The following is a 13,843-nucleotide window of genomic DNA, read 5'->3' as shown; positions in this document are numbered from 1 at the left end:
ACTCACACACACACACTCACACACACACACACACACTCACACACCCACACACACACACACACACACACACACACATATTTGCATGCACATAACTGGAACGCCCCATGCGGCGGTTTTGCTGTTTGTTTTAGTGCCAATGTAGCATAGTTTTATGCATATCCTAGTAGTCCTGTGTGCAGCATCTTTGGTATGGCATAAATTTGAGCTACATTGCTGTGCTGCTGGCTGGTCTAAGCAAAATTTACTTTGCTCTACTTGACTTTTCCCTTTTCATTTTTTTTTCTTTTTGTTTTGTAGCCCAGTTTTCATTGGTGTTGCTGCCTTGGCACAGCTGAACGCCCTAAAACGGTAAGCATATTTGCGTACGAGTGTGTGTTAGTGTGCGAGCGTGTGTATGTGTGTTCGTGTGGGTGTACACACTGCACATTATTCATTCATGTTGGACATCCACTTGAAAATTGACTTATGTGATGTGCACATACATACTAACTTACAAAAATACATACATACACAGGCTTTCAAGAAGGAAGACAGAGACATCCTGGCAGATGACGCCTGCTGCTCCAGCCGCTGCATTGCCAACATTTTGTGGTAATGTGCATTAAAAATTACGTATACGATTTGTGTTCTCAGAATGTTTATACAATGTTGGGTGCCAGGTTTGTCACGTGGCGCAGGTGTTAACGTGGCTAAAAGATGAACAGGAAGAAGCCCAATCAGAATAACGGAATGCCCTCTTTTATTGAAACGAATAAATGAAAACTACAACGAATAATTGTCCGATCTTCGTTATATTTTAAATGAGATATTATTTTTTATAAGTCGACATAGATATGTAATAAATTGAATGGCAGCGCGTGGGTTGAAGCCGCCTTTAAAGTGAACTTTAAATCAGCTGCTATATGCCTTACAGTTCCTTTTAGTAGTCACATCAAGCTACTAAACTTACATTTAGGCATACACACGTTGGCAATTCACAATCCACACACAGCGAAGGTTCCTATGGCAATACCTTCCAACTGAAAGGAGGAAGAGGCTCATTTCTAAAGGCCGCCAGTGGCTGTAATGTCGGTAGCACTTTGGGCAAATCCAATTAACTTGAACTGTAGCTAACATAGATACACCAACACACACACCACACACACACAGAAACCACCAATTACATACACAAACAAGCTTAAGCCACATATACACGCACCGCCTGAGCGCTTGGGGTATTGTTGCAAGGAAAGCAAGTGCAACAAAAACACATCGCCTTAGACGGAAATCCGTTTGCGCTGCGACTCGCGCATCAGATATTATAAACATTTTTGGTTTCTGCATATTTAAAGGGGCCGCTATTACTCAAGGCAGTCCAAAATAATTTTGGTGACAGGACGAGGGCGGAGTATAATCCAAGAGCCGCCGCACAATGGCGCATAACAAATATCCCTTCGCGCAGCAGCTGCTACATAATAAAGCGAACGGCATCCTTCACTCCGAACGGTCGCAGACAAAGCGCCAGGCGTTGCCCATACTTCGACAGCTCCCGAGCGAAGCAGCTGAGCGTCAAGCAAACTGGGTCATGTTTACAATTAACTTTTTGGCTACACTACAGCCACAGCCAACTGCAAGAGCAAGTCCTGCCTTGGTGCCAGTTCCTGAGCTGGCCACAACCGCAGTGAAGCCTCAGAATCATCAGTCTCATCCAGCATGCACAAAGGACTGACTATGTGCACTGGTTTAGCTCACGTTTTGGACGCACTAATGGCTTAAAGCCGGGACGGTCACAGAAAATATCCTTGAACGATTCCGACATTCAGCAGATCACCGCAGAATATTTTTTTTTTTTGCCTGTCGTTGGTGCAGCCAACGATGCTGCACATTACTCATGCATTCAACAATATTAAGTGGTAATTTCCATTTGTAATGAGCTGCGGCTTCTGATCCTTTCAGCTTGCGCATGCATAATGCAAAATAGTCAAGCAATTGCCCTAATTAATAAGTCCTTGATAGGGCAAGTTAAGTAGTATAGGCATACCTCCAAACACCCGCCAAGCCCCAACCGCAAAGCTGTCAGCGTCGATTTTAATAAGCCTAATTAATAGTGCACCGCACAAAGGGACTCTCGCTAGTGCAGTAAACAAATTCATTAGTTGAAACGATGTGAATGAAGTGAATTATTTAGGTATTCCCGTTTTGCAATTGAACTGCTGCGGCAGATGCGAAATTTGTCCATACAACTATTGTGCACTGCTGACAAAAAATACAATTTTTCATAACAATATATTGAGCCCCTTTTTCGTTGCAAAGTGCAGGACAGTTATTATACAGATACACTTCTTTAACACTTGTAAAATGAATGGAATTAAATCAACCACTCAGCATCTTGGTTAACAAATGTTCCCGAATAAGAGTGTTCCGGATAATCGAGCTTCAGCTGTACAAGCTCATATTAGAGTACATAAAAATCCATGGCCTTAAATTGGCGACTTGTAATTTGCTCAATTTACAAACATCTTTCTGAAATGCTTAAAAAAAAGGAAAATAAAAAAGTAAAAATTGTGTATTCATGGTCTGTTATAAGAAACGGTCCAGAAACGGTCCGGAGCATCCAATGTTTCAGTTCACTTATACCCATTTGGAAACGCAATTCAACTGCAATATTAAATTACTTTATACCCTTTAGCGGTATTATGAGCCCCACGAAAACAATGCACAATTGAAGCAGTTTACACCTTTTGTTTTATTTTATATTATTTATAATTTCTTTTCTCCGTTTTTGTGTTCTTTACATATTTGTTGGGTTTTTGGTAACCAAAGCACGCAGCCACGCTTGAAATTATGCTTCCTGTAATTTGACATGCAGACAAAACCATTTAACACCCCGCTGGTTGCATTGTTTGGTCTATGTGGGTGGCCGCTGTGGGTCTCTCGCCAGGATCTGTGTTCAGTCCTTGGGGCATTTACTCAGTCAATGTATACTTAATGCATATTGTTTGAGAATAAACTCAAATAAACAACTCACACACACACACCGTGGAAGGAGGTATCAATGTTCCTCTTAACGATAAGCGGCAAATATAACGATTTGTTATTGGTGATTAAGAATCCATTAAGCTCCGCCAATATTTTAGCACTCTATACTCTTTGCTCCACTAGGATTACTCAGTAACGACTTATAAATTTTGTAATATATACGAGACTGGCTTGCTTAATACGCTGCCAGATAAATTGGTGTTTATAATAAAGATTATTAAAAACAAGAAACAAAACGCTTTTATAATAAAAAAGAAGTGGTGCATGTCGTAAGCTTTTCCTAAGAGGAGTATTAAAAATAATCACAGTAAAAGTAGTTTAACCTTATCAAGTTGCTCCAATCCTAAACAATATTACCAAGTTATTGCTAATCCTATTTCTTTTGAACACACATTCCTATTGCTTTTAAGCAAATAAAGTTCCTTAACATTTATTTCTTACAACAATTATACACGAACAACTAGATTAATATAAAAAAATCAATTGCGAATTTGTATTAAATCTCCACTTACAGGGTATCTCGTAAGCGTGCACAATTATATACATCATTTTGTTTGGTTAGTTTTTTATTTTTCTTCCCTTGCTCTTCAAAACGTGCTAATTAACTTTTATTACTGCTTATTGTTGCGTTGCGGAAAAACCGTTTTCATATTTTAATTATGTTGAAGTGTCATGGGTTTTAATTGTAAATTATGGACCAACACAAAAATTACATAAAGCGCCAAAAACCAACAAAAACAATAACAAGAAACCGAGCAATGAATGCGTCCTAACCACTCTTACCACCATGTTCAAGGAGTGGTCACTGTACCCTGCAGCAAGAGGGAAAGTGGGAAAACAAAGGCGTACGTAAGATCATTGTAGCGTTGAGGTTATAGTTTCAGATACACCAAGACCATTGAAAGGAATCGATCTATAAGCAAAATTCCAGCCGTGAAAAAAGGAAAGCAACGAAGGAAGTAGAAATGGAATGAAGAAACAAGACAATACATTCATATTTTGTCGATTTTGATTTATATATAATCATATACTCTAAAATCGGAGAAAGTTTACTTGACTTCTGAAAAAAATCTTCCAGCTGTGCTACAAATTTCATTGTATTGAATGTATTTTGAATGATCTCCTTACTACGTGATTCTCATGGGTTCAAGTAGGAATTGCAAGATTTCCTATCTTAATTACAAGTTGGCAATAATACTCACTGTCTTTCTTTGGAAATTAGTAAATATATATGTTAAGACAATTTAACATACGGGCAGAAACAACCAGAACAACCTAAATCATTATTTAACTAATATATATTTACTTTTAAGTAAAATACCAAGGACGCGCGTTTTATATCTTTCGCCACAATGTTTTCCAGCTTCCTTGAAGATGTTACAGAAATAATTATTTAAATCCTGCATACAATTAGACTAACAACTTTATTCAACTACGCCATTGGCAATGCGACGACAGCAACCACATCGCACAACCGCGCTGCCCAAACAGCATCCATCCAGACCAGCTCGCCACCACATCCGTCCGAAGTCCGCGACTCCTCATCGTCCATAGACCCAGCTGTGCCCATGCCATAATTATACGCTTCATGGCGCTGGGCTGGCAGCGATGATTACGTAGCCGCTTTTGTTGTTGTTTATTCATTAATGAGTGCAACACAAAGCGGCGGGCGTCGTCCTGTCTTTCAGTGTGAGTACTTACCGCAACACACATATACAATTACATATATCGCACGCTTAGACACACACACAGACATACATACATACCTACAGCGAGTAACACTGCATAAGCATTTTGCAGTTCCTATGCCCTTTATGCGGGCCCTGTCACTTACACGCAAAATTTAGCAAAGCGCTGCAATAGCGAGGTGTTGTGTTCGCCTCCCACCAGCATCATGTGTGTGTGTGTGGTGTGTGTGAAAAGTCTTTGTTGTACTGAAATTGCATATTTTGCAGCTTGATAGCTCATTACGCCGACACTTGATTGTTGCACGTACCCAGCAGCAGCAGCAGCAGCGAACAGCAGACAGCAAGAGTTGCCACCAAATTTTACTAGTCAACACGGGAAGAAACCGTCGGTGATTAGGGATGTGAATCCATGGCATTCTTGCCAATTCTCAGAAGCTTAAATTTGAGTGCCTGTGCCTTAGCTTAATTTAAATATAAATACACATTGTAGGCATTATAAAAACCTCATATTAAGTACTATTTGCCAAAGTCCTAGCTCATCCTACTTTCGAATATTACCATCTTTAGTCGTAACAGCTATGCTTTCGTTCAATTTTCGATTAAAATCCACAGAAATATGACATTTAATATTATTATAACAATAATGTGATTTTATTTAATTCTTACACGTTTTAATAAAAGTGATACGCAAATGGAGTTCAATGTGTGCACTTTATGTGTTTACTCAAAATTAAAATACAAATTTTCACACAGCAAAATTAAATCATGTTTACAACTGCTGAAAGAAAAGCCAAAACATAAGTAACATAAGAAGTTTTATTATTATCTTGACTTTATCGGGTTTTGCTTATACAAATATTATAATTTACTGATCTAGTTGGTTTTTACCCTTATCTTAATATCAGATTTTTTCAGAATGTATTCATCAAAATGTAAAAAATAAACATATAAACATAACATTCAAAAAATTCACTATTTAAAAATAATCGGTTTTGTCCATAAAAAATATGAACAAAAATACATAAAACCTTAAATACCCTTAAATTGATAGCTTATATTAAGTAATGAAAAAATTGCATTATTAATGTGAACGAAATCGGTTTCAAAAACGAAGAAGAAGAAAATAGAATTTTATACTAGCGCGAAATCGTAATTGAAATCTGTTTCGTGAGCTGAGCACGCGCTCATCGCCAATGGTTGTTTCCTTCAGCAAAGGCGCTTAAATGTTATTATTGCCCATACACACACACACTCACAGACTAACACGCACACGCATACAGATATATATGTAGATAAATAGAGAACCTTACCTAGTGCTAGCCGTGACGAGAACCTTTGGCAACGCGAATCGCGCTTTTCCCTGCATTGCCAACGACATTAAAAATCCATTTAGCGTGACGCTCAATGCAGCTTTAGCTGGTTGGGGAGGACGGTGAGGAGGACTCTAGCAGGCAGCAAGAGCGTCTCGTCACGCTGACTGCGAACGGGGCAAAGACAACGTGCAGCATGGATGCCAGCCACACCCATAACAGACGATAGCGCCCCCGCACGCTAATAACCCATTGAGTGTCTGCAAGTTTGCTAGTCATTGTTATTCAAGGGGAGTCGCGTTGCAGCAGGGATGGCGCGGCATTTATTGAGTTATTTTTAAATTTGCCGCAGGAATTTGTTAACTAAAAAAACTGAGCGCAAACAAATGGTGCTTTTTAAATTTCGTGCACTTAGCCAGCTGGCAGCTGCTAGCTGGGCTTTCATTAGCCATCTAACTGCAATTGAAATCTGGCAGGGCAATAAAGAGCATTGTCATCGCTGCATCGGATCGTTGGCAGCAAATTGAAGATTTTCACTTTTGACCAGTCAGCAGCTCATTTGTGTGTGTTTCTCATATGTAATTAAATGCTAACCCTGCCACGCCCACTCTGAGCACGCTCTTCTGATAATGATGTCCCTGATTAGGCGCAATTAACATGCTCCACGCACAACGCTGACGTGGACATCAAAGCTGGCCGCAACGCCCACAAATGCCTCTCCCAGGAGCCCCAATATGGAGCTTGGTCAAAGAGTGTGGTGCGCTGCACTGAAGCTAATCAAGTGGTTTAATTGGAAAGCAAACTTGGATTTAATGGTCACACCATCGATAAATGTGTCTGTGTGTGATTGTGTGAGTGTGAGAGTGTGTTCATTCAAAAAGGATTAGGAACACTTGCCAATTTACAGCCTTGCTAGCAAATGGCCATCCTGGGATGCTTTTAACTTTGTTAAATTTAGTATTTAATGAAATGTAATTTTAAGAAATCCTTAACCAAATCGTTGAATTAGGTAGCCTTCGATTTGATTTTCTGTTCTGCCTAGCAGAAAGTGAGGTTTGGTTTCCATAATTCTGTAAAAGATAAGCTCCTGGTCGTTAAATAATTGATAAATAAGTTAAATATACAAATGTAGAGCAAAAAGAATTGTTGGGCTAATTCTATTAGATAATGCAGTCAGTGTGTACTCAGATATATTGATATATGTAAAGGATTATTAATAATTGTTTCTATGATGCATTTGCAGCATTTATGAAATATTTTCATTAGTTTAATGGAATAATTAATAATTAAGGACCCAAGTTTAGATTTTCAGTCAATCTTGAAAATATATATCAAATTTAATCGACAGTTTTTCCTTGATAACACTTTTATATTCCCATTTAAAAATACCTATGTATTCGATCTATATATTTATTCTCGATTAAAACTTAAATATTCTCTCAAAAAAATATGTGTTTAAACAACAAAGTTATACTCACTCAGCAGTTTGCTTTTATTTATCCAACAACTTTTTTTAAATACGAGGGAATGAAATGTTCAAGATAAAGTTCCCTTTGAAAGTCGGTGAACGTCATGAAAAGGTATCCAATGGAAATCAAGCTAAAAGGCTTCGCATGGGCCAATGCGCTCCTTTTGGACTCTGGAAACTTATCTCACCTGCTTTGCGCAATCAAATACCATACAAAAACAAAGCGATGCGAAGAGAAGCAAAACGTAAAACTAGCTGCAGCATTTATTTTGATTTCTTATACAAAAAAAACAAGAATAGAGCAGCGTTAACTTTTAAAACTTAATTTATATGCACGCACACACAGGAAGCAGACAGCACTACAGAGACAGACCCGAGGATTCAACTTACGCCATAGAGGAATTTAAAGCGTGCTCGTATACACACACAAAACACAGATACCTACCCACAGAGGCAAAGGCGTTTGGCTGAAGCTGAACACAGCAGCTGGAGTCAAATTTCGGACCTGCGTATAATATTTTCAACTTTTTTATTTATTGCAACTTTTATTTTTATTTTCCCCATTTTTTCAATTTATTTCAATTTTGACGCTCTTTTAGTTTGTTTTTTTTTTTATGTGGCTTGTGACTTTAGTTAAAAATATACAGAGCGCAAACAAAACAAATTTATGGCCTGACAACCTAAAGGGTTCCGCTGTCTCTGTGATACGTCAAATCTACGCTTGACATTTTCTTATGTTCCAGCAACCGATTTCGTTTCAATTTCAACTTTGAATTTAATTTAATTTGCTAAATTAGAGGATCAATAAATTAGCTAAAAATGAAAAAAAATTCTGAAATGATTCACTTCCAAATATCGAGCTTGTATCTCGAAATTCATTCTTTCTTCAAAGGATAAAACTTTAAAACACTTAAGATATATTTAGATACATAGCGATTGTCATCTGCCCGTGATTGTTTTTATAGCAATCGATCAATTTTAGAAAGCCCTTTTTAAAGATATTTAAATATGCAATTCTTAATATGTATATTTAGCCATTCAATATCTAAATGGCTTAAGAAAATAATTGGTATTAATGAAAATACTGCGTGTCAATGACAATATTATATAATATTCATGATATCAAAATAATAAAAAGAGCGATAACTTTTAAACATGGCGACCAATACTTATTTTATTAAATTAATTTCAATCAAGAGGAATTGAAAGTTCGAAATATAAAATAAGTTCATTTTGAGAAAGTGATAACAATGTCCCAAAGCGCTGGTAAATTTATGTCGAAAAACAGCTGCTGGACCAAAAATGGCACAAGCTACAGTACAAGCTACAGTGTTGACTAAACCGACTATGCTGCCAGGCTAAATTGGATTCAAGATACGCAGCACATATATTCGGAACTCGGTGGCAGACTCTTTATAATGTCCAGTCATAAACAAAATCACACACTCACACAATTAGGGCCTGGATAGTGAATAGTGATAGTGATATCGTAACAATGTCAAATATTTGACTAGCACAATTGCTTTAGCCCAGCCGTAGTTAAAGGAATCAGTGTGCGGCGCTTTAAAGTATGCAACAGCAAATTGCATTGTGTGCTGACAGCCGAGCCCAAGAAATGGCAGCCTTGCAGAAAGGAAAACTCATTACAAATGACTGCATTAATTTCAACTTGAGCGAGCAAATGAAGCTTCAGAGAATGCCGGGCAGGCTGGAGCATGGCCAATACTAAGGAGATGGCGAAGGGGAGACTTACAACGGTGGGTTGAGGAGGCGTGGTAGAAAGGGTGTAAAGGGCAACAAAGGTAAAAGGCAAACGACAGCCACTTGAGTTGCATTTGTGCGCGCCAGGAAAATGCAATTAAAAGGCGCATCAAGTGCGCGATGCCAAATGGGCGAGGCAAACGCCTTGAGCATCATGCAACAGCACAGTGCAAGTAATTTAATAAGCACCAGCATCAGAGAAGGATTACACAACACAAAGAGCATGCCAAGTGTCTCGCTCAAGATTGAAATTAAGTACCAAAAATGTGACTACAAAATGCAATAAAATGTATACTCCAAACAAAATTGCGAGGCCATACGAAAAGTAAATTATTTAGTTTTCCAATTTCTTATTCTCTTTTCTAGCATGGAACAGGAATATTGGGTCCTACATTGTTCGTTTTGCTGTCCGTCCGTCTGCACCCGTGTACCGTAATAACGAACACGCCATGTTCAGCAAACATATACTAAATATATATAAACTGTATATATACAAGTGAGTGCTAAGATTTGTTTGGTCCCGACCGTGCTCTGTAATGTAAGATCCAGATCTCCTACAATTATAGTCATCAAATTTTATCTCATTAAGGTAACGTTTCACCTGTTTAAAAAAAATTATCTCTCTGCTTAAATGGGGATCTAAGGATAAATGGGCGTAAATTTGGCTTGGCTTTATTTTGAGCTTTCCTTCCATCATCTGACATCTGATCTGAACAATACAATTATGTATAAATACAGCTAATTTAAACACTCTAAAATATACCCAAATATATTTCACACGCTTAATGCTACAATCCCTTGTATAACAACAATAATTAACTTTTTAATTGATTAGTAGTTGCGATTGGATTACATAGGGCATTAAAATCCAACCAGAACTGCTTGATCTCCTAATCTCTTAGCTCAGAATATCTCTTCTACCCGTTAGGTCCACCAACTTCAACACCATATACAATTTCCATAGCCTGTGCATTGAGGGTATGGAGCACATAAAGGCTCCGAAACTTGATGGCTGCAAAAGGGTTAAAGCGACGGACAGCTGTTTCTGCTGATTAATTGCCCAAACGCAAGACACGCAAATTAAATTAGCCAATAAACGGCGGGCGGTCCGTACGCAAAGCCGGACCCAAAGCTGTAGCCTGTAGTCGGTGCTGTGCAGTCGCCCCAGCGAGCGAACCGTGAAAGTGCCAACTTAGGTTACAACATTAAAAACAAATGAAGCCCTAATGGACTACGAATGCACAGTGCCCCAGAGCCAGAAGCTGACTCTGGGCCAGAGCTTGTAGCAAGCTTGGCAAGGCACCCGGCACGGCACAAATAATTGGCTTCATTTTTAATTGACGCGAAATTAATAGCCTCGGCCAAAGGCGGGGGTGCGCTGGGTGTTGCCATTGAAAATGAAAGGCAAAAACAAGGGTCATCGATGGAGAACTGTGCCCATTCACAGATCGAAAAAGAAGAGCCAAAATATACTTACAACTCGTGGATGCTTAAATGCGCTGCCTTTAAATGTTTTTTTTTTATATTTTAAGAAACATTTACAAGAATTTTAATAAATTATTTTATTCGCTTTCAAACAGCCAGATATTCCACACAAATTTACGAAAGTTTATTTCATGTATACTAATTGATTATTAAAATGCAGGTAAAGTGGGGCCAAACTTCATAGAAAAGTTGTTAGACCCACGGCTGTTTTTATTTAATATATACCATCACTTAACTATATAAAAATTGAAAAACTTCCCTGTGGCAGAGTTGGGCGGCTAAGTCGAAGCTAAAGTTCATTCGAGTTGGGCTCATTAGCGTTCTGGTCAAAATTATTAATAGCAGTCGTAGGTGGGAGCTGGCCACGCCCACTTTGCGCACGGCACGGCTGCAATTAAGCAGCTGTTAAATTTAATTAAGCTTCAGCTTGTCTAAGCCTTTGCCACGTAGCCTTAACCATTCTTAATCACAGCCCACGCTAATCAGCATGCGTGTGTGTGTGTGGGTTAAAGGTGCGCTTGGCCAGGTGCCTGGCAATCTGTGTATGCGCAGGTGTGCGCGTGGGTGTTTGTGTGTGTGCTTTGGGGCAAACTTTTCAACTTTGCGCGGCGCAAATGTTAAGCGCGAAACTTTTTTTCGTCAGCAACTTGGAAGTTGGCCCAAAGCGCACCCAACTTTTCGCATAACGAAAACGGAAATACACGTCAAGTGTGTGGATAGGTGTCTTGCTCCCTGTGTCTGTCTGTCGACCGCATCATTTCTATTCTCAGTATAACTAGCTGAACACAACAGCAACAACAACAACATAAACACAAACAACTCGAAACAACTATTTATTTAACTGCCAACATTTTGGGCGCTCGGCATCAAGAGTCATCAGCTGAGAAACTTTAATTAGTGGGAGGTGCGGACTTACCATATATTTATATATATACATATATATTAAGCAATCAAAAGATATGAAAAACAGAATGCAAAGAACAGCAAATTTTTCACAAGTAAGAGTAAATTGCAAAATTGGTCAATATTCTGTTTGGATACGTAGAATTAAATTATACGATTAAAGGCAAAGTATGGACTATTTTATATTTGGTGTCAACGCCAATACTTAAAGGGTTAAATACCAAAAAATACCACAAGGTGTATAAAAAATATGAAGAACTAAAAAAAACATTGCACCGTGTGTACTGGGTACTTTAGGTACAACTCGAATGGCAAAAAATCTTTCTTTTATTCTGACACCACACCATATTCCTATTTTTCAGAAATAAGCAATAAATGGTTGACATGTTAAACTTTAACGAAAAAAAGCTGCTCGATCTTGCCCGCTTAAATTCAAGGAAGAAGGTATTTTATCAAAATACATTATTAATATTTAATAATAATTAATTTAATTTACAATATTTATAAGTCATATATTTATGTTTTATCATTTGCGATTAAAAGATGTAAAATGCATATGATATCAAACTTAGTTTCTGAAGTGTGAAATTAAAATTGATCCAATTTGAGTATAGCTATAGAGCTAACATAACTTCAGCAGTTTGTAATATTTTATTAAAGTGCAGATATTTTTTACCGCATATCTAGTTAGTAATCTGCCATTTATGCCATTGTAGTGCTGACAACCCTTGTTCAGCTCATTAGCAACCCTTATCCCTTGGGGTTTTCAGCTATCAACGTTAAGTATGCTATTTATATGATTATTTACATTTAGTTCAAGCACTCTGCCTTTAGGGGGGTTCTGGCTAATAAAACGTAGCTTCTACGCGAAGCCAAATATGTGCGATTAGATAACACTGAAATGATGTTGTGTTTACCTTTACCCCAGTTGCTGTCACGCCCGCGGGCACAGCCCCTTAATGTAAAAACTGCAGTGCAGCAAAAGGCATTTATTCTTGACAGGCGCCGACAAGTAGGAGATACGAACCAGAATCAGAACAGCCACTTAAATATATAGTTGATATATTTTACATACACGAAATTGGTTTTTAACCGAATTTCTGAGGACAACCGCACTGCCTTGGACTGATACCAGAGCCCACAGCCCACAGCCCAGACCCAGACCTACGCCACAGAGGCTCGGAGACCGATTCTTTTGCCGAGCCTCTCGAGAACTGAGCAATTTCATTTTACAACTGTGGTTGTTTTTGCGCTCGCAATGCGCCATTTAATGTAAATCGTAAATTTAAAATGTCATGTAAAATGCTGGTTGTGGGAGGTGATGCTTTGTGGGCGTGGCCACAGCTATAGCCGGGCACTTGACAGCATGCGCCACTTAAGAGCGCAGCTAGCAGAAGACGAGAAGAAAAAAACACAAACAAAAACAAAAAGAAAAAACCAGTGAAAAATGTTATTAAAAGCAGTTGGCTGTGATTGCGCAAAAGGACGAACAGGACGACAGCGATGAGAACGGACAAGCTGCAACATAGCGCAAGGCGACGCTCTTCAATCATGCCACACTTTAAGACTTACTTCTTCAAATATTATTCTGAGTCATTTCATCAAGCAAAGTAAAAACGAAAGCTAGTAAGTTTCCGATCATATGGCTCGACTTGTCGATATCCTGTAATAAATGGCTGAAAGGTTCGGTTTGTGATCCTGGTTTTCCACAACGATGAACAGTTTTGGATTCGCATCTTATTTCGTCTAATTACTCTCAATTTTGAATTTAGCTATTGAATGTATCATAAATTTAATAAATAATCCGTACATATTTTTTCTAACTTTACTTAATGTTACCTTCATATTTGAAGTAGCATTAAATATTTTCAATAAAAAAGTATATTATCTTTTGAACCAAACTATTTTTTAAAAAATATGGCTGGCTTTCTTTTTTTATTTTGTTTAGGCTGTTCTGTTACAAACAAATACAATATAACGCTCACGCGTAAAACGTAATCGAGTACAATTGGATTGTGTATGAATATATAACTTTTTGTGTTTAATTACCAAATCAACCAACTCCTGTGTACAAGGAATACAATTTTTTCAAGTCAAGAGCGCGCGACTGAATGATATTCCGTATTTACTCGAGACAAATTGTGCAGATAGGTACACAGTTATTATAGAATATAAAAATTTGGTTCTTTAATGTGCATAGAAGAACACGT

Source organism: Drosophila montana, unplaced genomic scaffold (assembly GCF_035044405.1).
Source record: "Drosophila montana isolate Dmon_TW-CO22-7 unplaced genomic scaffold, ASM3504440v1 contig_779_1, whole genome shotgun sequence".
In the NCBI taxonomy this organism is placed as follows: domain Eukaryota; kingdom Metazoa; phylum Arthropoda; class Insecta; order Diptera; family Drosophilidae; genus Drosophila; species Drosophila montana.
Note: the sequence above shows the minus strand (reverse complement) of the source record.